The 24,471-nt window shown below is 35.2% G+C and overlaps 1 pseudogene; it reads left to right on the top strand.

Moving 5' to 3' along the window:
• Positions 1-19,384: 19,384 nt before the first annotated feature.
• On the top strand, positions 19,385-21,276 carry LOC125834489 (ninja-family protein AFP2-like; annotated as a pseudogene).
• The last annotated feature ends 3,195 nt before the right edge of the window (positions 21,277-24,471 follow it).

Below are 24,471 nucleotides of genomic sequence, written 5' to 3' on the forward strand. Positions count from 1 at the left end.
GAGTTAGGTTTCCGCTGAGTTAAGAAAGCCAGGCCAAGGGTTCGCTTGGGGCCAGAAATGGTTTCCGGGTGCCGGTCCCGCCCAGGGTGTAGGCTCGGGGCGTGACACATATCTATAAAAAATTCACACGGAACACACATGCAAAGCATGTGTCCATAAATTAGTATGCATATACATTCATGCATCTTGAATAACCAAACTATGAGATTGAAGAACTACTCGTACAATATACATATATAATGACTGATTATTCACTCCATGAACTTTTATAGATCTAACTCAGATGGAGAGTGTACTGTTAGTTTAAGTCAAGTGAAAACCAAAACCCTAGTAACATTGATGCAATCATATATTACTCTGTTTAGAAGCATTAATACAGATTATCAAACTAGTGATTAAATACGTAATAACTTGTATTAAATTCATCCTATAAGGAGAAAGGTCTAAGCAAACACATAAACTTAATATTTTATTACGATTAAATCTTAGTTATCATGGGACATAAAAATAATTTTCCTTTGTACCATTTTGTTTCAAATTTATACTAAAATTAGAAGAAAAAAATGCAACAAGAGTTCCATTTCATTCAATATATAATATCAAACACATACAATTATACATACCAGAAAATCACACATATAATAAAGGCAATCTTGCAATTAACCCTTAAACAATATATTTTACAGAAACTCTCGCCCATATAATGCAAAAACTCTTAGAACTAATCCCGGTCCAAGATGGTTTCAAGGATCAAGAACTGTGGCAGCTATCATTTTTTATAGCAAAAGATTCCAATAATTACTAGGAGAATTGCTCACTATTGCAGTTAGAGTTGTCAATAATTTTAAACATTTTTGAATTATCAGTTATAGTTACTTATAGTACTTTTTACGTAGTTTACCAATATATAAATTTCATTTCAAAAAAATTGAAGATTTCATGCGCAAATTCCCGACCAGACTTAAATTGTTTGATGCTCGAAAAATGAAAAGTGCCACATATATTGGGACAGGGGGAGTAACTAAATTTAAGAACTAGATATAACATTTAAATGTACACAAAAAAATATTACCAGTTTGAGAAAAACAATGCAACCAATTGCGAGTAGCAACAAGTGTTCGAATATTTTCGTGATAGATGCAACTTGTATACTTGGCGAGAACACATCCACCAATGTTGAATGATGATTTTGATGATACAATAGTAATAGGAATACTAAGTATGTCATGTTTGATAATACTAAATTTTAAAATTTTAAATTTTAAAGATTTTGTGTTTTGACTTTTGTTATTTTAATTAATACTATTTTATTTTTATTTTTAAATTTTTTTTATTGAAGCCCAAGGACCAACGGGCTTATCTGGACAGAGCTAAAAAACTCTTTTCTTCAATGGGCTCCAAAAATATTAGCCCCACTCTATTAAATCATCGGTTAGGTCAGGCCGGCTCAACAGGCCTAGCCCATATTGATGTATAGTATTCCACAACTCCTTTCTTTGATTTTTTTTTTACCAAAACCATTCATATATCAAATATAGAATCACTGAGCCAGAATGAATTGACGTGACACCCGCGATAGCGGCTTGCATGACACAAAAACTCAGAAATCTCACCAAAAATCCTCATTAGGCAAAACACCTTCATGCCTTGATATTTCAAACCAGCCCCTTAATGCCAAGTTCAATATCAAGAGTTCTACTCACCCAAATTCGATTTCGAATATATAGCCCTACGGACTCGTTAATGTCTTAGCTAATAGGAAAATCAACCCTTTCACCCAATCCAAGCTTGGATTTTCCTAGACCTTACCTTGCTTCTAGTCTGAAAATTTTAACTCACAACTCCAAAAGTTTCCTCGCGCAATTTTTTCAAGATTAATTCACTTGTAATGGCGGAATGGGCCCTTACAATAATGATAATGATAGTGATAATGATAATAATAATAAAAGAAATTTTTAAAAAATACCAAATAACTACTAACATTATTAAATTTAATTTTCAATTTTCTTCTAGTACTGGAGTCTACATTGTACGCCATTGAAGAAGGTAAATCAATAGTTGTTCCTCCAAATATTATTGGGAAGAGAAAGCAACTACTTCAATTTTTGTTCCTACCCCTTCAACCATGACTAAAATTAAGGAAATTGTGCTTATATAACCTTACAATGCTATTTCAATTAACAAATCTCTCGTTCATTCTAAATTATCACAAAATGGATAATCTGCCATCAAATCCAATCCGGAAAAGGGCAAGTCAATGTAATTCCATAAAGCAATGGAGAAAAGCTATTGAAAAAGTTAAGAATCCTCAAAATGTTGTCACATTGATGGATACTAGTGACCTACTAAGGACTAAGCCTTGTGTGACAACTTCTGGTATAATCATAAATGAAAAATTGACAGAAGGAATCCTTTATAGTTTTGGACAATAAACAAAAGTTTCAATAGTTTGCATTTGACATGGGAGGTTCTTTACGAGTTAATTTGTGAAGCATGGTAGTGGGAAATAAGTTGATAGCTCCTGTGAAATTTATTTAAAAAATTGATGTTGCGTATAAATAGGCAATGTTTAATTTCTTATCTTACAAATGTTGTCAAGTTGTTTGGGTGAAACTTTGTTTTTTTAAAAAAAAATTCCATGTCTATTTCCATTAAAGAGCATTCAAAAGGAGGGGGGCATGGACCTTACCTCACTGTAACAAAAGGAAGATTGTTAACAAGATGGCAATCTTCAAGGAAGAGTTTAGCCTATACAAAGTCTCTTCCTTAGTATCAGAAATAATTTAACTTACAAAAAAGTTAGCCCTTATCAAACGTCCTTCTAATACTAGGAAGTTGACATTTATCTAGTTGAAAGGGTCTCTTTAATTCTTTCGAAAGTTGTTGAAAAGAAGTAAAAGCTACCCATTCCACTTGAGGATGCCATTTTTGCCAGCAAATCAGCCATTTGGTTGGCTTCTCTGAAACAATGGCGTACTTGTGTTTCATCTATGTCCATGTTGAGCCTTATTTCCCTGATGATCTCTTTGAATTTTAGGTTGGAATTATTATCGTCTTTTATCATGTTAGCAATAACCATAGAGTCCATCTCCAAGTCCAGCCTGTTGATATTGTTTTGATTGCACCATTGAACGCCATATCTAACAGCTTCAGCTTCTGCTTGATTGTTACTTTCACAAAAAAATTGGAATTGAATAGGCCATTACAAGATCTCCAACTACATCTCTAATGATACCCCGAATTCCAGCTCTGTTATTGTTGTTTAAAAAACTACCATCACTATTGAGTTTGAATCTTCTCTCTGTAGGCTTTTTCCAGACAACGACCTTACAACTCACCACTGGTTTCATTCTTTCCACAGTTTGACAAATATGTAGCCATGTGTAGATATCATCAAACAGTTTGCATTTAGGGAAAGCTATACCAATAGTAGCTTTAATATTCCACAAAATTTGAGTCTCCATTCTTCTAGTATTGAACTTCTTCTTGTCTCCAAATTTACATGATGTCCAACTTTTCCAAATCTCCCAAAATATGCAAATAGGAACAATTTGGAGTAGAAGCTTGTGAACATTGTTGTGATGGTTTCTATTTCTCCATTTTTCCATGATTATATCTTCGGAGGGCTATGTTCATGTATGACTCCCAAAGGGCCTCCAAACAATCTCCATATGAAGTCAGCTGCACTCCCTTCAATGAAGACATGTTGCATGGTTTCATCCACTGGTGGATTGGAGAAGCAGTAGCATGTTGAGGTTATTTGTCCTCGTTGTCTTCGAAAATTTCTCACCACTTCATTGAATGGAAGCTTCTTGAAAAGAATTCTCCAAGTCAGAAATGATATTTTGAAAGGGATGCATTGGTGCCATACCTGATTGACTTCCATATTTTTTATTTTGATTTGTCTGACCAGGTTCCAAGTCGTGTAGTTGTCAAAGTTTCCATCCTATGTGAGTTTCCAGAAAGCATAATCATTTTCATCAGGTTGCCCAATATCTATGCTACTGATGTGTTGCACCATATTTTCAAGTAACATATTCCTGAGTCTTTGTAGATCCCACATGCCATCCACAATATAGTCTTTGACCTTAGTTCTTGGATTTATGATGTCATCTGGAAACATAGAAGCCAATGTAACACCCCAGAAATTTTTGAGCTAACACTCGAACCGTTCTTCGTAGTGAGTGAGATTTCACCAAGGAATTTAAAATTTTCCTAAGTGTTAAGGTCACTAGATGTAGCACCTTGAGTTCCAAGAAGAACTAAAGAGAGTTCATTCAAGTCATTCCTAAGCTCTTTTAAGTTTTGGGTCAACTTCAAACAACAATAACTCTCAGTACAGGATGAGTTAGGTGAGCCATAAGATATCAAATGGAAGGTCTTTGAATTATCTTTCCAACGCCACCGAGTTTGCTAAGTTTTGAGTTCAGATGAGTGAGATATACCCTTTAGAAGTCAGGCTGTCCAAATAAGGAAAGATGCCAGAAATTGGTAAGGGGTATTTTGGTCTTTTCCTTACCCAATCAGATTTAATTCATTTTAGTAAGGTTTTAGGGGTCTAATCTGATTAGGTTCAGTTTTATAATCCTAATATACGCCTAGGGTTTTATTTGAGAGTTCAAGAAGAGAAAAGAGGAGAAAAGAGGAAAGGATCAAGGCGTTCGTCGAGGTTCCTGAGTTTCGTTACGGATTTTCGTCATGGATTTGATCCCTAAGAGGTATGAAAGCTTCCATAGCGTTGGGTTTGTTCACCCACACGCCAATCATGTTAATTTCAGCGTTAAATTGGTTCTAGAAAGTTGAAGGTGTGATGTTCTAGAATTGGGTTCTTGAAATTGGCTTTCGTTCTTGAGTTTAGATGAGATTAATGAGTTCTTGAGGAAATCGTGTCGATTTTAGAGTTGTGTTTGATTAGATTCTTGTGTACATGTATTGGTATCTGAATCTAAAGAGAAATCGAGAAAAAGAATCGAATTTAGGCGATTTGGGGTTAGAAAACGAAGAAGGAAAAAGTCGAGCAAATTCTGGCACGCAAGTCCGCGTCGCGGACTTGCTCCCCCAGTGAAAAATTTTTCCCTTCACGTCGCGGAAAGGACGCGGACTTCACTGTTTCAAAAATTATTTCGTGACCAAAAATAAAAATGCATCTCCGCATCACGGACTTGCTTCCAAACAAGGATTTCTTGGTCGTTTCTCATGTTTAACCATCTATAAACACTCCTAAACATCACGATATCTTTCCTATAAAAAATCTTAACCTTGAATCCATAAATCAACTTCAATGTAAAGCTAAGAGTTAAGTTTTAAGAGTTCTTTCGAACATTTTGAGAAAGTACCTTAGAGACTTTTTGAGGAGTCTGCTACAATTTCTAATAAGTGAGTATGAGAATGAGGAGAATGTATTCATGAGTCTACTTTATCATCAGTAGATCATTCATATCATGAACCATAACTCTTGAATTCATAATTCACATTCAAGGGAGAATTAAGAGTAGAGTTCAAGAAAGCCTTTGAGTTCTATTGTGAATCCTTTGAGATCCATCATCGATTTGAGTTAAGTTATAAGGAAGTAAGTATGAGAATGAGAAGAGTCGTATACACGAGTTCCATATTGTCATGTAGACCTTCAAGTCAAATCGTTCGTGCCCATAAATTCCACATGAACTTCATAAATTGAGCATTTTTGAGAGGTGTAGTATCTTCAAGCTCGAAGTCTTGAGTATTGAGTTCCTAACCCATTTGAGATTATATTCCTAATCAAGGGACTATTACATGTTACCCATGAAGTCCTTGAGTTGAGTTGTTCATCCCCATAATTCCATATGAACCTTATAAGTCGAGCAGTCTTGAAATTAGAAGTATCTTTGAATCCTTAAGTTGAGTAGTTCATGTTCATAGTTCCCGCATGAACCCTCTGAGTTGAGCATTCTTTAAATGAGTAATATCATCGAAATACTTCAGTTCCAAGTGTTGAGTTCTATCTATGGTTATTGAAAACCTTGGATTGAGTCGTTCATGTCCATAATTCGGCATGAACCATATTTTAAGAAGTCTTTTACAAATGCTTTAAACTTGTTTTAAGACTTGAGCATTGAGTTGAGTAAGAGTAAAAGTGAAGTTTATTTTCTTCAAAAGATTATAAGGGAACTAAGTATTCCTAAAGAGTAAATGTTTTCACAAATAAACAAGAGAGGAAACGTCAATTTCCAACAGAGCCTTTGAACTAGTTTTTGAATACTAATCTCAAACCACAGAAAGAGTTATGTTTTTAAACATATGTGTTGAGTATATTTTGGAAGTAGTATTGAGTATCGATATGGGGACGAGTTCATAACAACTCAAGTCTCCATAAACCATGTACCCAACGTGGGTAAAAAGGGTGATACTTTTTAGATGATTTCTTAATTAATGTTATTTAGCATATATAGACTAGTTAATCCACTTAGTTGAGAGGTCTTATATCCTAGCAAAGTATAGGACAGTTCTGGTAGCGTGGGCGAGACGTTATATTATAACATAGTTCATAGTGATGTTTGTTGGTTAGAGAAACTCTCACTGAGTTATATTATGTTTTATTATATACAAATTGAGTTGTTATTTTATTCTTCAATACATTGAGTTGCTATCTACTGTTTTAAAAGCTTTCCATATAATGCATCTTTTATTATTGCTTTATTCTTGAGTATCTTGAGTTGAACCGTGTTTCATTAAGTCGAGTACCTATTTGTTGAGTTGAGCCCCATTTAACTGAATTGAGTACCTTATCCTTGAATACTTCTGAGTTGAGTAAGTTTGAGTAGTTTTGAGTATCTTATCCTTGAGTAGTGTTGAGTATCCTTGAGTATTTCTTGAGTTGAGTAAGTTTGAGAAGAGGTAAGTATGTTTCTTTGCTACTGGTTCAAGCTTATGCTTATGATTTAGATTTTCCCTTACATGCTTGTACATTCCATGTACTAAGACATTTGGCCTGCATCGTTTCATGATGCAGATACATGTATTCAGGGTCATCAATAGGAGCTTTTTTGATACCACATGGAGTTCGAGTTAGCTATGGTGAGCTTCCTTGCTTTCAGAGGATTTTATTTACATTTCAGTTATATCAGTTGTTAGGATGTCGTAGGTCTTGTCTCGACTTCCATGTTTGTCATTTAGAGGCTTCATAGATAGATATTAGAGTTTGAGAAGTCTATTTCATTTATTTTGTTAAATGTTTTAAAGACTGAGTTGCCTATTTTTGGCTAGTTGAATATTCTATTTATATTCAGAGTAAATCATTCGAGTTAAAGATTTGTAGTTGAGTTCAATTAATTTTATTCAGTTTTTTTAAGCTTGGTATGCTTGAGTTAGTCTTCCGCTTATAGTCAGCCAGGATGAGGGTTCGCTTAGGGACCAGTAATGGTTCTCGAGTGTCGGTCACGTCCAGGGTGTAGGCTCGGGTCGTGACAAACTTGGTATGAGAGCACAGAGTTCAAGTGTCCTAGGGTGTCTATGAAGCTGTGTCAGTAGGGTCTTGTTTACGATTCTGAGGGCCCCACTTCTATAAACGAGGGACTACAGACATTTAGGAAAATTTTCCCTTGTTTCATACTCTAAATCATGCAATAGAGCTATGTCATACAGACTTATTCTAACTCGTGCGTTTTCATATCCATTCGACTACCCCTCATACTAGAGGTGGCTAAAAAGCAAAGTCAGTCCTTTATCGATGAGTTTCTCTTAGAAAAAAATCTTCAGGAAGTCATGAGTTGCATAGGGGCTTAGGAGAAGCTTGTGAGTGAGTTAAGTATTGAGTTCGAGGAAATACACTCATATTCATATGAATCGTGCGTTTGAGCTAAAGGCGAGTTGTACTCTTTTCCTTAAGCCTTGTTTCAACTGAGGTCCTTATGAGGAGATATGTTTAGAGCTTGGGCAATATTTCCACCCCAAAAGGTAGCATGAGTTACGAGATCATGAGCAATATTAGTGAAAGAGCCAGAGTTAGAGGAAAATATGTAGAGATTTAGTTATCTAAGAAGGTGAGATGTGTTTTGAAGAGTTGTGTTACTATAGTCATGCACCTAGTAAGTTACTAATGAAGAGTTTTCCCTTATGGGTAGACTAAGAAGTGATGAGTTGTGAAGATTCCATCATGGGAGGTAGAGTGTGTTGTAGCTAGAAAGGAGTTGGTGATGACGTGTCACTGTGTAGGAAATGACCAAGTGTAAGTATTGAATAGAAGAGTAGGAGTATTCATGAGGTGATAGATCTGAGCTAGGCTTATGATTTTGAGGAAGAGCCCATAATATTCAAAGTGTTATAGAACTAATTAGGCATTGATGTATAGTGAATGAGTGAATAGTACTCAAGTTGTGAAGGGAAATGTGATAGTAATTGTAAGTATGAATACTAAGAGGTGAGGATTGCCTATTTGTCATAAGGTCCTAGTGGACCAGTGTTTCTGAATTTGTATCAAGTAGTTGTAAGTTAGTATAGTAAGCGAGCAATCATATTGATATTCGGGTTTACTCATAAATATTAAGCTTGAATTTGAGATGAGTGTCATGATCAAAAGAATGGAAACATGAGGGTGATGATGTTAGTCTTGAGATTTGATCTAGAAGACTTGACATAGAGTAGGTGAGGAATTGAGGTGATTAGCTGCAATAAATATGAGTCGTACAAGTGAGAGACCCTAACCTTTAGATAAGGGCAGTGAAGTGTGGCTAAGTCACAAGAGTAACAAGAGCATTAAGAGGTGTGTCGAGATAGTATGTTATCAGATGAAGTTCCAATTAAGTTATAATTTTCCATGTGTGCCTAGATAGCATAATTGAGTTGTCAATGTGGAATAGGTCCATAGCTTTCAAATGTTAGCTTTAGACCTTGGGGGGGGGGGGGGAAGGGGGATGATAGTATGACAAATCAAGTCAAGTGTTGAGAATTTCCTAAGGAGCTGGTTAGTAGGAGTCCATGGAGTTGTTAGAGTCCAAAGATTGAATGAGGTGTTGTTAAACATTAGGTGGTTCTTGATATGAGCCCAATGTGGTGGTAAAGAGTAATAGTCTTGGGATGAGATTCCTTATAGAGAGGTATAGAACTCGAACCTAAGGATTTGGGTTAAGCTTGAATATAGTAAAAGCATACCATTAGACTCAAACCATAGTAAGAGTAACCCCATTCCATACCCAGTCCATTCGTCATTTGAGGATGAATGATCCCAAAGGGGAGATATTGTAACACCCCAGATTTTTTTTTAGCTAAGACTCGAACCGTTCTTCGTAGTGAGTGAGATTTCACCAAGGAATTTAAATTTTTTCTATGTGTTACGGTCACTAGATGTAGCACCTTGAGTTCTAAGAAGAACTAAAGAGAGTTCATTCAAGTCAATCCTAAGTTCTTCTAAGTTTTGGGTCAACTTCAAACGACCATAACATAACTCTCAGTAGAGGATGATTTAGGTGAGCAATAAGATATCAAATGAAAGGTCTTTGAATTATCTTTCCAACGCCACCGAGTTTGCTAAGTTTAGAGTTTGGATGAGTGATATATGCCCTTTAGAAGTCAGGTTGTCCAAATAAAGAAAGTTACCCGAAAATAGTATGGGGTATTTTGATATTTTCCTTACCCAATCAGATTTAATTCATTTTAGTAAGGTTTTAGGGGTCTAATCTGATTAGGTTCAGTTTTATAATCCTAATATACACCTAGGGTTTTATTTGAGAGTTCAAGAAGAGAAAAGAGGAGAAAAGAGGAAAGGATCAGGGCGTTCATCGAGGTTCCTGAGTTTCGTTAGGGATTTTCGTTACGGATTTTCGTCATGGATTTGATCCCTAAGAGGTATGAAAGCTTCCATAGAGTTGGGTTTGTTCACCCACACGCCAATCATGTTAATGTTAGCGTTAAATTCGTTCTAGAAAGTTGAAGGTGTGATGTTCTTGAATTGTGTTCTTGAAATTGGCTTTCATTCTTGAGTTTAGAAGAGATTTATGAGTTCTTGAGGAAATCGTGTTGATTTTAGAGTTGTGTTTGATTAGATTCTTGTATACATGTATTGGGTATCTGAATCTAAAGAGAAATCGAGAAAAAGAATCGAATTTAGGCGATTTGGGGTTAGAAAATGAAGAAGGAAAAAGTCGAGCAGATTCTGGCATGCAAGTCTGCGTCGCGGACTTGCTCCCCCAGTGAACAAATTTTCCCTTCGCGTCGCGGAAAGGATGCGGACTCCACTGTTTCAAAAATTATTTCATGACCAAAAATAAAAATTCATCTCCGCGTCGCGGACTTGCTTTCAGACAGTGATTTATTGGTCATTTCTCATGTTTAACTATCTAAAAACACTCCTAAACATCACGATATCTTGCCTATCACAAATCATAACCTTGAATCCATAAATAAACTTCAAGGTAAAGCTAAGAGTTAAGTTTTGAGATTTCTTTCAAACATTCTGAGAAAGTCCCTTAGAGTTTTTTTTATGAGTCTTCTACAATATTTAATAACTTGTTTCAAGACTCAAGCAAGTGAGTATGAGAATGACAAAAATGTATTCATGAGTCTACTTTATCATCACTAGATCCTTCATATCATGAACCATAACTTTTGAATTCATAATTCACATTCAAGGGAGAATTAAAAGTAGAGTTCAAGAAAGCCTTTGAGTTCAATTGTGAATCCTTTGAGATCCATCATCGATTTGAGTTAAGTTTTGAGGAAGTAAGTATGAGAATGAGAAGATTCGTATACACGAGTTTCATATTGTCATGTAGACAAGTCGAGTCATTCATGCCCATAAATTCCGCATAAACTTCATAAATTGAACATCTTTGAGAGGAGTAGTATCTTCAAGTTCAAAGTCTTGAGTATTGAGTTCCTAACTCATTTGAGATTATATTCCTAATCATGGGACTATTAAATGTTACCCATGAAGTCCTTGAGTTGAGTTGTTTATGCCCATAATTCCATATGATCCATATAGGTCGAGCAGTCTTGATATGAGAAGTATCTTTCAGTCCTTGAGTTGAGCAGTTCATGTTCATAATTTCGCATGAACCCTCTGAGTTGATCATTCTTGAAATGAGTAGTATCATTGAAGTCCTTGAGTTACAAGTATTAAGTTTTATCTTTGGTTATTGAAAACCTTGCATTGAGTCGTTCATGTCAATAATTTGGCATGAACCATATTTTAAGACTTGAGCATTGAGTTGAGTAAGAGTAGAAGTGAAGTTCATTTTCTTCAAAAGATTATATTGGAACTAAGTATTCCCAACGAGTAAATGTTTTCACATTTAAATAAGAGAGGAAACACCGATTTCCAAGAAAGCCTTTGAGCTAGTTTTTGAGTAACAATCTCAAACCACAGAAAAAGTTATGTTTTTAAACATTTGAGATGAGTATATTTTGGGAGTAGTATTGAGCACCGATATGGGGACGAGTTCATAATAACTCAAGTCTCCATAAACCATGTTGCCAACGTGGGTAAAAAGAGTCATACTTTTTAGATGATTCTTTAATGCTATTTAGCATAGACTAGTGGATCCACTTAGTTGAGAGGTCTTATATCCTGGCAAAGTATAGGACAGTTCTGGCAGCGTGGACGAGACGTTGTACTATCACATAGCTCATAGTGATGGTTGTCGGTTAGAGAAACCCTACAGAGTTATATTATGTTTTATTATATACAAATTGAGTTGTTATTGTATTCTTCAATACATTGAGTTGCTATCTACTGTTTTAAAAGCTTTCCATATATTGCATCTTTTATAGTTGCTTTATTTTTCAGTATCTTGAGTTGAGTATCTTGAGTTGAATTGTGTTTCATTGAGTCGAGTACCTATTTGTTGAGTTGAGCCCCATTTCACTGAGTTGGGTACCTTATCCTTGAATACTTCTGAGTTGAGTAAGTTTGAGTAGTTTTGAGTATCTTATCCTTAAGTAGTTTTGAGTATCTTTGAGTATTCCTTGAGTTGAGTAAGTTTGAGAAGAGGTAAATATGTTTCTTTGCTACTGGTTCAAGCTTATGCTTATGATTTAGATTTCCCCTTACATGCTCGTACATTCCATGTACTGAGTCATTTGGCCTGCATCGTTTCATGATGTAGATACAGGTTTTCAGGGTCATCAACAGGAGCTTTATTGATACCACGTGGAGTTCGAGTTAGCTATGGTGAGCATCTTTGCTTCTGGAGGATTCATTTACCTTTCAGTTACATCAGTTGTTAGGATGTCGTGGGTCTTGTCCCGACTTCCATGTTTGTCATTTAGAGGCTTCGTAGATAGACAGTAGAGTTTGAGAAGTTTGTTTCATTTATTTTGTTAAATGTTTTAAAGACCGAGTTGCCTATTTTTTGCTAGTTGAATATTCTATTTATATTCAGAGTAAATCATTTCAGTTAAAGATTTGTAATTGAGTTTAATGAATTTTATTCAGTTTTTTTAAGTTTTGTATGCTTGAGTTAGTCTTCCGCTTGTAGTCAGCCAGGATGAGGGTTTGCTTGGGGCCAGCAATGGTTCTCGAGTGCCTACCACATCCAGGGTGTAGGCTCAGGTCGTGACAACCAAGGCCCCTTTTTCAGTCCAATTATCCCACCAAATACTGCATTCACCCTCATTACTTCTCCAAATGATGTTGGGTTCTGCTTTCTCTCTTACATTCACAAGAAGTTTCCAAGCTTGAGAATTCCTAGAACACCATTTCTTGGCAATAGTACGGGTTCTAATATAATATTTGGAGTTCATAAAATTTTCCCAAAGTGACGGTTGAGTTCTATATCTCCACCATCTTTTAATTCTTAGTGTATTGGATATGTCATGCATATTCCAAATACCAATTCCTTCCTCTTCTTTAGGGTAGCATAGTTTATCCCAAGATCTCCAATGGTATTTGAATCCATCACCCTTGCTACCCCAAAAGAATCTGGCAAAGTGTTTCTGGATAAGATTTATGGTTCCCTTAGGAGGGTCTATGGCAGTGAGAGTGTAAGTAGGAGGAGCTTGTAAAACACTTTTAATCAGTACTAATTTTCCCTCATAGGTTAGCATTTTGCCCTACCATCCATTCAGCCTCTTCACAATTTTGGTGAGCATGTCATCAAAGTAGCAAATCCTCTTCTTTCATATATATATGGGGCAACCCTAATATGTGAATGGAAAAGGTTTCTCCATGAAATGTGTACATTTCCTCAATTTGTTGATCCTGTAAGCACATGTTTTGATGTTAGTCAGGAAAAAACTTTTATCAGGATTCACTTTTACCCCAGAGGACTTCTCATATAACTTTATTTGTTTCATAATCATTTTGACAGACTTACTATTGCCACTACTGAAAATGATAATATCATCTGCATAGACTTGATGGTTTATGAGAGGTCTTTTATTGCTCGTACTGAAAAGAGTGAAGCTATCATTGGTAAGTAGGTTATTCAAACCCCTTGAAAGAACTTCAGAAGCCAGAATAAATAAAGATGGAGATAAGGGATCACCTTGATTAAGTCCTTGACATGATGAGAAGAAGCCATTTCTGGATCCATTAATAAGTACAGAGTACTAGACATTCGATATAAGATTGCTAACAAGGCTAATCCAATTATTAGAAAAACCAATTTTTTAAGAACATTTTTCAAAAATTCCCATGAAAGTCTATCATATGCTTTAGCCATGTCTAATTTCAAGACAACATTACCACCACTATTTATCTTGGAAATGTTATGAATTATTTCATGTGCAAGCATGACATTCTCAGTGATGAGCCGACCAGATACAAAATCACTTTGATCTTCAGAGATAAGTCTAGGAAGAAGAGGATTAAGCCTTTTAGAATTGATTTTATTAGTGAAGTTACTAAGACTAACAGGTCTTAAGTCAGAAAAAGAAGCAGGATTGTCAACCTTAGGAATTTAAGCCAGACAAGTGTGAGTATAAAATTTTGTGAGACTTCTACCTTTGAAGAATTCCATGATGAAATCAATGATATCATGCTTCATAACAGTCCAACAAACCTGAAAGAATTTGCCATTATATCCATTAGGGCCAGCTGCACTTGTTAGGCTCATACTGAATATGGCTTCCTTGATTTCCTCTTCATCAGGCATCCTGTCCAATAATTCATTATCTTCTGCATTGATCAACAAAGGAATGCAGTTCATTTAGGACTGATCTGTGGTAGGTTGATCCAGATTGAACATGCTTTTGAAATGTTTGATAGCAGCCTTTATAATTCTTTCCTCTCCTTGGATCCAATTGCCTTGACGGTTTTTGATTCTGTGAATACTCAACTTATTCCTTCTGATCCTCAAGATACTGTGAAAGAACTTGCTATTGCAGTCACCCTCTTTAAACCATTTGATGTGAGCTTTCTGTCTGTAGATTGAATCTTGCATGTTGATCCATTTGATGTACTCAACGTGTCCTTTGTTGAGATCTTCCCTGCTTTGTCCAGTATTGTGTAGAAGGTCTAGTTCCTCCAACTCTTAGATTTTATGCTCGCAGATCCTTACCTGATCATGAACATCACCAATGGATTCTCTAGACCACTGACTTAGTTTTTTACTGAGAGTTTTAAGTTTACACTGTAGCTTCCACATAGCATTTCCAGTTATATCCATGTTCCATGATTCCTGGACAATCTAGGAACTCCTTATGATCTGTCCAAAAATTATGGAACCTGAAATATCTAATGTAATCTTTTAAATCAGAATGACACTTCATATGAAGAGGTATGTGGTCAGATCCAGTTCTGATCAAATGTTTGATAGTATTAGTAGGGAATCTTTGATTCCATTGGTCATTGATCAGCACTCTATCAAGTCTCTTCCATATTCTTTTGTTAGGACTTCTCTTGTTACACCAAGTAAACTTGGGCCCTGTGAACCCATCATCAGTCATCCCACAAGCTTCCATAGTGCTAATGAAGTCAAAACATCTCTGAGCCGTACGTATTCTACCACCTTGTTTCTCCTCTGAATCCATTGAAGTCACCTCCAATACACCATGGTCCATTTATGGTGTTGCTAATACTCTCAAGGCAATCCCATATATCTCTCCTATCCTCTAGAGTGCATTTAGCATAAACAAATGTAATGACAGTATCAGATATGCCCTTATTTGTGTATTGTATGGTCAAGTGTTGTTCTTCATTGGCTAATACCTTGATGTCATCTAGGTGGCTGCCATTGGTATTAGCCAAACAATGTTGAAATCCCAAAATAAAATTGCATCCTTCATTCTTGTTCATGTTGACAAAAGGCTCCATAATTGCTACAAAAGCCACCTTGTTAATTTTGACAAGTAGTTTGAGTCTGTGAATGGACTTCTTAGACCTTACCGCTCTAATATTCCAAAATATAGCACTAATCATGGATTACAAATGAAGGGTTGGTTTGTTTTGATCTTTTCCTCTAATAGAAGATTTAGATCTTTCATTGGTTTTCCTTTCCTTGCTTCTATGGCATTTTCTTCCTCTTTTCTGTTCATTGTCTTCCTTGTTGTTTATGCTCTCTCATTTTCATCATTTTGCTGAGTAGTTTGTGAGTCTCCACTATCATTATACTTCTCTTCTGTGCCAGAGAAATTGTCAGTAGCTATTTCATTCTGTGCGTGATCATTACCACCATCGGGATCAGGGGTTCAGTAGATTTGTTGACAATTTTGTTCATTCCAATATCCACAACTAATTGGATACCCTTCATATTTTTTAATTTTGTGGCCAAATTGGTAGAAGTGTCAGCACTGTTCACCTCATATATGTTTTACCTTTACTTTGATGTTGCTCTGTAGTATCTTCCTGTTCTTTGTTTGAAGATTGGAGTGTATCTGTTACCTTATCTTCAAGATTGCATCCTGCCATTTGTGCATTATCCCTTCCCTCAACATTGATGTCCTTCTTTCCAACAATTTTCACTACATTATTAGTATCATCATGTTGATTTTTGTCACCATTAATAGTGTTCCTTTGTAGTTCACTATTTTTTTCTTTTCTTCTGTTCATGTATGACATAGCAGGTTTGAAGGTTACCTTATCCTTCTTTCTTGGCATCTTCTTCTTAGTCCTTTTCTTTTTTTTGCTTGTTACTGTTGGCATTTATTCTCTTCATGACAGAAGGGACATTCTCCGAGTTGTTATTGCCTTCCATAGTAGCCTTACTCTGACTAGAATCAACATGTTCGTTTTCGTGTTTTTGGTTGTCATGTTGATCATCACTTTTTTCATATTTTTGGCTGCCATGTTAATCATCACTTTTTTCGTGCTTTTGGCTGTCACGTTGATCATCATTTTTTTCAACAATCTTGTTGTTATCCTCAGCTTGCTCATCACCATTTCGATTGTCCTTTTCAGCCTTGTCTTTTTCAGTCGCTCTTATACTTTCCAAAACCCTGCAGTTCAGCTTATTATGCCCCAATTTCTTACAATGTATGCAATATTTTGGTATTTTCTCTTACTCAATTTTCTGGGCATATCCTTTGAGCAGAGAGTTTTCATCTTCAATTCCAACCCAAATGCTATCGGGGAGTTTCTTTAATAGATTAACTTCCACTCTAACTTTTGCCATACTTGGTCTAGTTCGACTATTAGTAGTCGTGTCTAGAATTAAGGGGTACCTATTTGGCTCACAATTTGTTTGACTGCCAGTTATGTATATGATAAGGAATTGAGGGAAGTAAGACCCATACCGGAGCAATAGGCAAATCTTCATCGGGTTTAAAGTAAGCTGACCATTTCTGAAGCCACATTAGCATTCCTTCAATTTCTATCACTCTCTTGAACCATACTATGTTGAAATCATCTTCATTGGTGAAATCGAGAAATACATTTTAGTTGTCATAGACTCCAATTTTTGCTGAAAAGTTTTTTGAATCTGGACCTTATCTTCTCAATTTGGGGTCTTGGTTTAAGGAATTTTCCGACAATCGTGAGTCGGCATTCCGCTGCCATGACACCATAGTAGTCTGTCGCCTTGAAGATAACCGTCGGCATCCCACTTGGGTGGATTGTTTTGCTATCACTGTTTCTCTAATTTGTCTAACTCCAAAGCTCTGTGTTTTGGATGAGGCCGCAATTATGTTAGCATAAGATGGTGGATTGGGATTTTTAGAGTTGATCAGAGGGAATTGTTCTAGGTTTTGAAGGAGGTTGGGTTCTCCATCCGACGGAGGAAATGTTACCGTTGTATTCTTAAGAGCTGAATGTACCGAGAGAGAATTTTGTTTAGGTGAAACTTTATATTTTAATTTGATGTTTTTCGTTTCTCATTAGTAAAGCAAAACAACATATTCTTAAAATGACTTGGCAATGTATCACACAATGCATTAGATCATATACAATGTACAAAATCGGTAGAGAATTCTCCAGTTTTTCAAACTATGTACGTATCTATTAAGATCTATAGGCAAGAATGCAGCAACCCTAGGCAATGAAGAATCAGTGTGAAGTTATGTACCGAGTATGAAAGACAATAAAATAACTGAGCATGAATCATCATCGGAAAGTAATTAGGTAAAGGAGTGAAGAACAAACTGAGTGTAATGACCTACTCTTGAATCTAGCAAGCAAACACTAATCAAACAACAACCTACCCGGCCCCTCATAAGCTCGGCAGATATATACCCCTATTGTTAATACTATATCCTCATAGACCCCGAAGGCAATCATTAAGCGTTGATATCCCCTTAGGCATAACATAAAGGCATTTCTTCTGTCAACACATGAATAACTTAACATGGAAATTATTATGACATTCATATCATATAAAAAAATCGATATCCTTTAATATATAACTTGCATGAAAGTTGAAACATAAAAAATGCATGCATACATTTACATTAAAAACATCTTGTCACCTTACCTTTTACATTAACCTATTTTAAACAACTGTTATTGCTCGAACGCAAGCTAACATACTCAATCTAGAGAACACAATTTATTTTTTATATGTTATTATTTATTCAATTTCAACAAAACCGAACATACTAAAACATTGATTGCAAGTCATATAAGTTGCATACTTTCATTTGTACCATAAATCATATTCATTGATAGAGTACTTATCAAGTTATATGGAGTCATTAGTGATAATATTCGAACTCATTCTTCATCCATTTCCCTATTTATCATTCAACCCATTGATTAATTTATATTTCTAACTCATAAACTGATTACAAACTCTCATGTCACTGTCATAACGTAAAGTTATTATGGCCATTTTACCACTTAAACACACTTCTAACTCACACCATATTTATGTTATAGTTTCAGTCCCCTCTAGATCATCTTGTTTGTTGATTCAGTTATTAAGGATATTTAAATAATATAGTTAATTTATATTAACTCCTAAAAGTTAGGCTTTATAAAAAAAATCCCAAAAAAGCTTTTCTACAATAATATTTTCCTTTTATTAAATTGTTTTTATCATAATCGATCAAACTACTATGCACCTGAAACGGTTTATCTAAACACTAAATGGTAAATGAAAAAAAAAATCTTGTCTTAAATTTTATAAGTTCGATATCGACTCATTGTTTAGTTCATCTTGACGAATTTAAACTTAATCAAAGTATAGCCTAAATAGGTTACAAGCCCCCTTCATTTACTGATATGTTAAATAGTATTCTCATGTTTATTCAACTCAACCCTCATTTGAATCTTCTACCTAAAACAAAGTAAATTAGAATAAGAATATATGATATAAAGAGTAGCACAAAAACATCATTTTCTAGATCAATGAATACCCACACCATTCTAGTAATTTTACATGTTTATAATGTTAATTAAGTCTCAATTGTGTCATAGTACAAGTCCTCTTCATTAAATGTAGATTGTATTAACTTAAATAATCTTGGACCATTTTTTATATAAGCCATTCTATTAAATGTATACATTTTTTAAATTCTACTTAAATTTACAAAATAACATGGTCAAACAATGCATTAAATTTGAGGATAGATTTTCATAGCTTCGAGCGTAGCTCATAAAAAAAAAGCATTTAATATTTCATACCGATTGTACCCCTTTGTGACTTGTTAATTACAAGGTTGTATATGTAGAGGTTGATAAAATAATAAAGATTGCAAGGGTAAATAAGTTATTATTTCCTTTACTTCTACTATATAATCCTTACTTCATCCTTTGAAACTACACGAGATGTACATTTTTCTTAGTTTCTTCCGCCTGGTTCTTCTGTATTTTGTGAGTACAACTTAATTTAGACATATGATGTGTTTTATTAGTGAACTAATTCCATGTTTCAAGTTCAATCAATAAACTTAACATGTCTATATATAACTATTTTCTAGGTTGATATGGTGCATATATATATATAATCAATCTCTCTTATATATTTTTTCCTAAATTTAAACATATAATTTTTTTTGTATTTGCATCTTATGTATTTGTTTTTCTTTCTTGCAGTGATCTATGGCTACACCAAAGGGTAAAACTTCTACCTATAGAAGTGATGAACAAGAAATTGATCTCAATCTCACACTTGGTGGCCTTTATAATACTGAAAATCCTAACGAAATTTCAGTGCCTCAACCTTTTTCACAAATTATAGCATCAGTTACCAACAATCCTGCATTTCAGCGGGCTATTGAGATTATAAGATCTGAGATGAATAACAACTCAAAAGATATGCCTGAACGCCACTAAACGGCGCTATTTAACGCTTGGGTTCGCCCAATACAAGAACTACAGCCCAACCTAGCTTAAGGCTAAAGCCGTGGACTACACCCCCGTGAGAGCCCTCTATTTGACTAACATACTCCCTTTTGATCTCCCCCATACCTTCATATCAAAGCTGGGAATGATTGACTTTCGGATTCAAATAATAGCGCATAATGGCAGTACTCCTTCCCATTTCTTCTGGTGTATATCCATTTTTCTACATTTTGTTGGTCTTACCTGATTTTAGGTTGTTGCACTTTTTTCATCTTGCTTATGCCTTCTTGTGCTCTTTCCATTTTTTTTAATTCCTACCTTCCGCTTTTTAGGGGTAGAAGGCAAAAAGAAAACGTAGAGGAGGGATAGAAGACTGAATTTAGCTGACAACCCTAGTCAACGAGCTTAAAAACTTTCTCCTTTCTCCGATTGTGTTTTATTGGTCGTCAACCACCAACTAAATCTATACATTTTCACTACTCGTACATGCTTGACCTACTTAAACTGTATTGAGGAAAGTGTTTTGTTTCAATCAATCAAGAATGTCTTCCCTGTGTTCTACATATTTATTTACTCTATAGGTCTTAATCCCTTTAAATTTCTTTTTTTTATTCTCTTGTAGTACTGGAGTCTACACCGTACACCCCTGAGAAAGGTAACTCAATAGTTGTTCCTCCGAAAATTACAGAGAAGAGAAAAGCAACTAGTCCAACTTTTGTTGGAGAATCTGCTATCAAATTCAATGCGGAAAAGGGTAAGTCGATTCTCTTACCAGAAAGCCATGGAGAAAAGCCATCAAAGAAAGTTAAGAATTCTGATGAAGTATTGGATAAGGGTAAGTCAATTGTATTACCAGAAAGCAATGGAGAAAAGGTGTTAAAGAAAGTTAAGAATTCTGATGAAGTATTGGATAAGGATAAGTCAATTGAATTACCAGAAAGCAATGGAGAAATGCCGTTAAAGAAAGTTAAGAATTTTGATGAAGTACTGCTGGATAAGAGTAAGTCAATTGTATTACCAGAAAGCAATGGAGAAAAGCAGTTAAAGAAAGTTAAGAATTCTGATGAAGTATTGGATAAGGGTAAGTCAATTGTATTACCAGAAAGCAATGGAGAAAAGGCGTTAAATAAAGTTAAGAATTCTGATGAAGTATTGGATAAGGGTAAGTCAATTGTATTACCAGAAAGCAATGGAGAAAAGGCGTTAAAGAAAGTTAAGAATTTTGATGAAGTATTGGATAAGGGTAAGTCAATTGTATTACCAGAAAAAAATGGAGAAAAGGCGTTAAAGAAAGTTAAGAATTCTGATGAAGTATTAGATAAGGGTAAGTCAATTGTATTATCAAAAAGCAATGGAGAAAAGCCATTAAAGAAAGTTAAGAATTCTGATAATATTGTCACTTTGATGAATGCTAGTGAACTACTAAGGTTATGCCTTGTGTGACAACTTCTGGTGGTATCATAAATGAAAAACTGACAGAAGGGATTCTCTATAGTGTTGGACAAGAAAAGCAAATTTCAATACTTTGCATTTGCCATGGGATGTTCTTCACGGCAGCTGAATTTGTGAAGCATGGTGGTGGGAAAGAGGTTGATAATCCCATGAAGTTTATTAAAGTAGTTGATGATGCATAAATAGGCAATGTATAATGTCTTATCTTACAAAATGTTGTCAAATTGTTCAAATGCAACCTTAAACTTTAGTTTGATGTTTTTCGTTTGACATGAAGTCTTAATTAATTGTCCATTATATATTTTCATTCGTGAGGCTGAGGCATTAGTTTGAACTGATATACTGAGTATGAAAGGAAATAAAATAACTCAGCGGATATCATAATCTGAAAGGAATCAGGTAAGGGAGTCAAGAACAAGTTGAGCGTAGTGACAAACTCCTAAATCTAGAAAACAAACACTAATCAAACAACAACCTACCTAGGTCCTTATAAGCTTGACAGGTTCAAACAACAACAAATACTACCTACTTGATCTCCCATAAGCTCGGTAGATGCAATTCAACATATATACCCATATTGCTAATACTATATCCCCATAAGCAATCATTACGTCTTAATAACCCTTAGGCACTACATTTATCGCCCCGAAGGCAATCACTATGCCCTGATAGCCCCTTTGGCATAATAATCATAAAGGCATTTCTTCTGTCAACACATGGATAACTTAACATGAAAATCATTATAACATTCATATCATATAAAAAGATCGATAGTATTTAATATACAACTTGTATGAAACGTGGAAAATGCATGAATACATTTACATTAAAAACATCTTGCTATATAATGGAGATTCGTGGTTTTAAGAAAAGATTTGATAAAGGTACATCTCTCCTTACCTTTTCTATCAACTTGTTTTAAACAACTGTTATTGCTCGAACACAAGCTGACATACTCAATCTACATAACACAACTAATTTTTCTATGTTAGTATACATTCAATCTCAACAAACCCTAACAGACTAAAACATTGATTGCAAGTCATATAAGTTGCATCGCCCCCATTTATACCATAAATCATATCCATTGATTTGATATATATGGTACATATCAAGTTATTGGAGTCATTAGGGATAATACCAAACTCATATTTAATCCATTTCTATATTTATCAGCTTTTGCATGAACTTTCAACCCATTGATTAATATATATTTTTAACTCATAAATTGACTATAAAAGCTAGTGTCGCCATCATAATTGAAGATAGAATTGAGAATTTCTATTATTGAAAGAATCGTGAAAATCTCCTCCTTGACTCTTTGATTTCTTGGGTGGTTTCCAGAAAATATCGATATATCCTAAGGGTTCAATGTTAGGTAAGCATTAGTGCATTACACAATTAAAATCTACCCAAAACATCTTTTAATGCATACCTTAGAAGTTACTTTATGTTCATTGTTGATCATCTTTTTTAATGCTCTCAACTAACTCCTAAAATTCGTCTATGTTTTCTCTCCACAATATGAAGTTGAAATCATAGACATGAGATCGGGGTATTGCACTCGGAATGCGGGATCCATCACACGTCCCCTTTTCCTTTGCCTGAAAAGACTCACACGATGTGAAGCCATTGGTAGAGGAAGTTAGTTTTCCCAAGAAACCTTCTCCTCATAAGTATCACAATGGAAAGAGTTTCCTATAACTATGCTTGGCTTACTAAAGCACATTCTCTCAATGAGCTTGTTGGGTCTAATAAGAATAAATGAGAACGAGAGGGAATATGAAGTGTTCCCATTTGCTTTGGTGAAAATCATTTCTACTTCATTGATGGTGGAAAGAGAAGTTCAAGTATTTTAATAAGGAAAAACACTTTTACTTGTTAAAAGGGTTCAAAAGAGGGACCCTTTTGTGTTGTCGTCGTCGTCACTCACTCGACTCAGCTTGACTTTGGAAAATGATCGATCGAGAAATTGTTTTTGGAAAATTTTTCTTTATTTATTAAATTAATTATTTAACTATAATTATAAAATTATTGATTAAATTGGTGAAATGTACAACACGAACTGGATCCGCGCGACCCGATTTAGATTTTTCCAAGATTTTATTTAAATTTCTCATCGTTTCTCAAATGACTGTTCTGGAAGGTTGCAAACTTTCAAATACAGTGCTTCCATGACTATAAATACATTCCATTCCTCATATTTTTCCTTACGGATTTTTTGAACTTCTTCTTCTTCTACACAAATAAATTCTAGTGTTCTTTACTACCGTTGAGTGGTTCACTGACACCATAGTTTTAGGTACTGATACACTGGTGAGTAAGATCATTTTTTCATGAGAGAATATATTTCATTATCCTGGGTACTTAAGGGCTTAAGGGGAATAATTTTGTCACACCCCGAGCCTACACCATGTACGTGGCTGGCACTCAAAGACCATTGCTGACCCCCAAGCGAACCCTTGGCCTGGCTCTCTTAACTCAGCGGAATAACTCAATGCAATGCAAGGTTTTAAAACAACCTGACTGAAATAAAATCTGGCCAAAAAGGCATCTCGAGTCTCAAAATAGAACATTTACATATATACATAGATGAGAGACTCCAAACCAACTGACTAACTGTCTATGAAGCCTCTAAAATACTGAGATGGATGTTGGGACAGATCCCGCAACACCCTAATAAAACAAAACTGAGAGAACAACATAATCGAGTCCTCCGGAAAACAAAGAGGCTCACCACTGACTCTGATGTACTCAACTGGATCAACGACGAACCGGATGCTGGCCCTGGGTACTTGTGTCTGCATCATAATAAGATACAGGCCAACTGGCATCAGTACATTGAATGTATGAGTATGCGAGCTGGAAAGCTAAACCACAACTTAAACTTGGAAGGAGTACAAAGGACTCTTACCTTGGCTCTGTTCAACTCATGAATAACTGAACTCAATATATAAAGCAATTCGACACATGCAATATATAAAGCTTGTAAAATAGTGTAAATAACTTAGCTTGTTAAAGGTAAAACAATAACAACTCAACTTTACTTATATAAAAGTAATATAACTTTAGTGGGAGACTCTTTCAACTGACAATCACCACATGAGATCTAGTGGTGATACAATGTTTTACCTCACGTTGCCCAAGGACCATCCTATACCTTGCCGTGATATAGGAAGCTAACTTTACTAAGTGGATCCACTAGCTTAATCTTACGGGTTCATCTAAAAAGTATGACTCGTTAACTCCCATGTTGGCGCATGGTTCTTATGGAGAGTTGAGTTTATATGAACTCGTGTCCCCAATTCGGTGCTCAAGACTACTCCCAAAAATACTTAGCTCATAAGTGTTTTAAACACATATTTCTTTATTTGAGATAATTACTCAAAACA

The sequence above is a fragment of the Solanum verrucosum genome, unplaced genomic scaffold (assembly GCF_900185275.1).
Source record: "Solanum verrucosum unplaced genomic scaffold, falcon-dt-bn FXZP01000287.1, whole genome shotgun sequence".
Classification (NCBI taxonomy): Eukaryota; Viridiplantae; Streptophyta; class Magnoliopsida; order Solanales; family Solanaceae; genus Solanum; species Solanum verrucosum.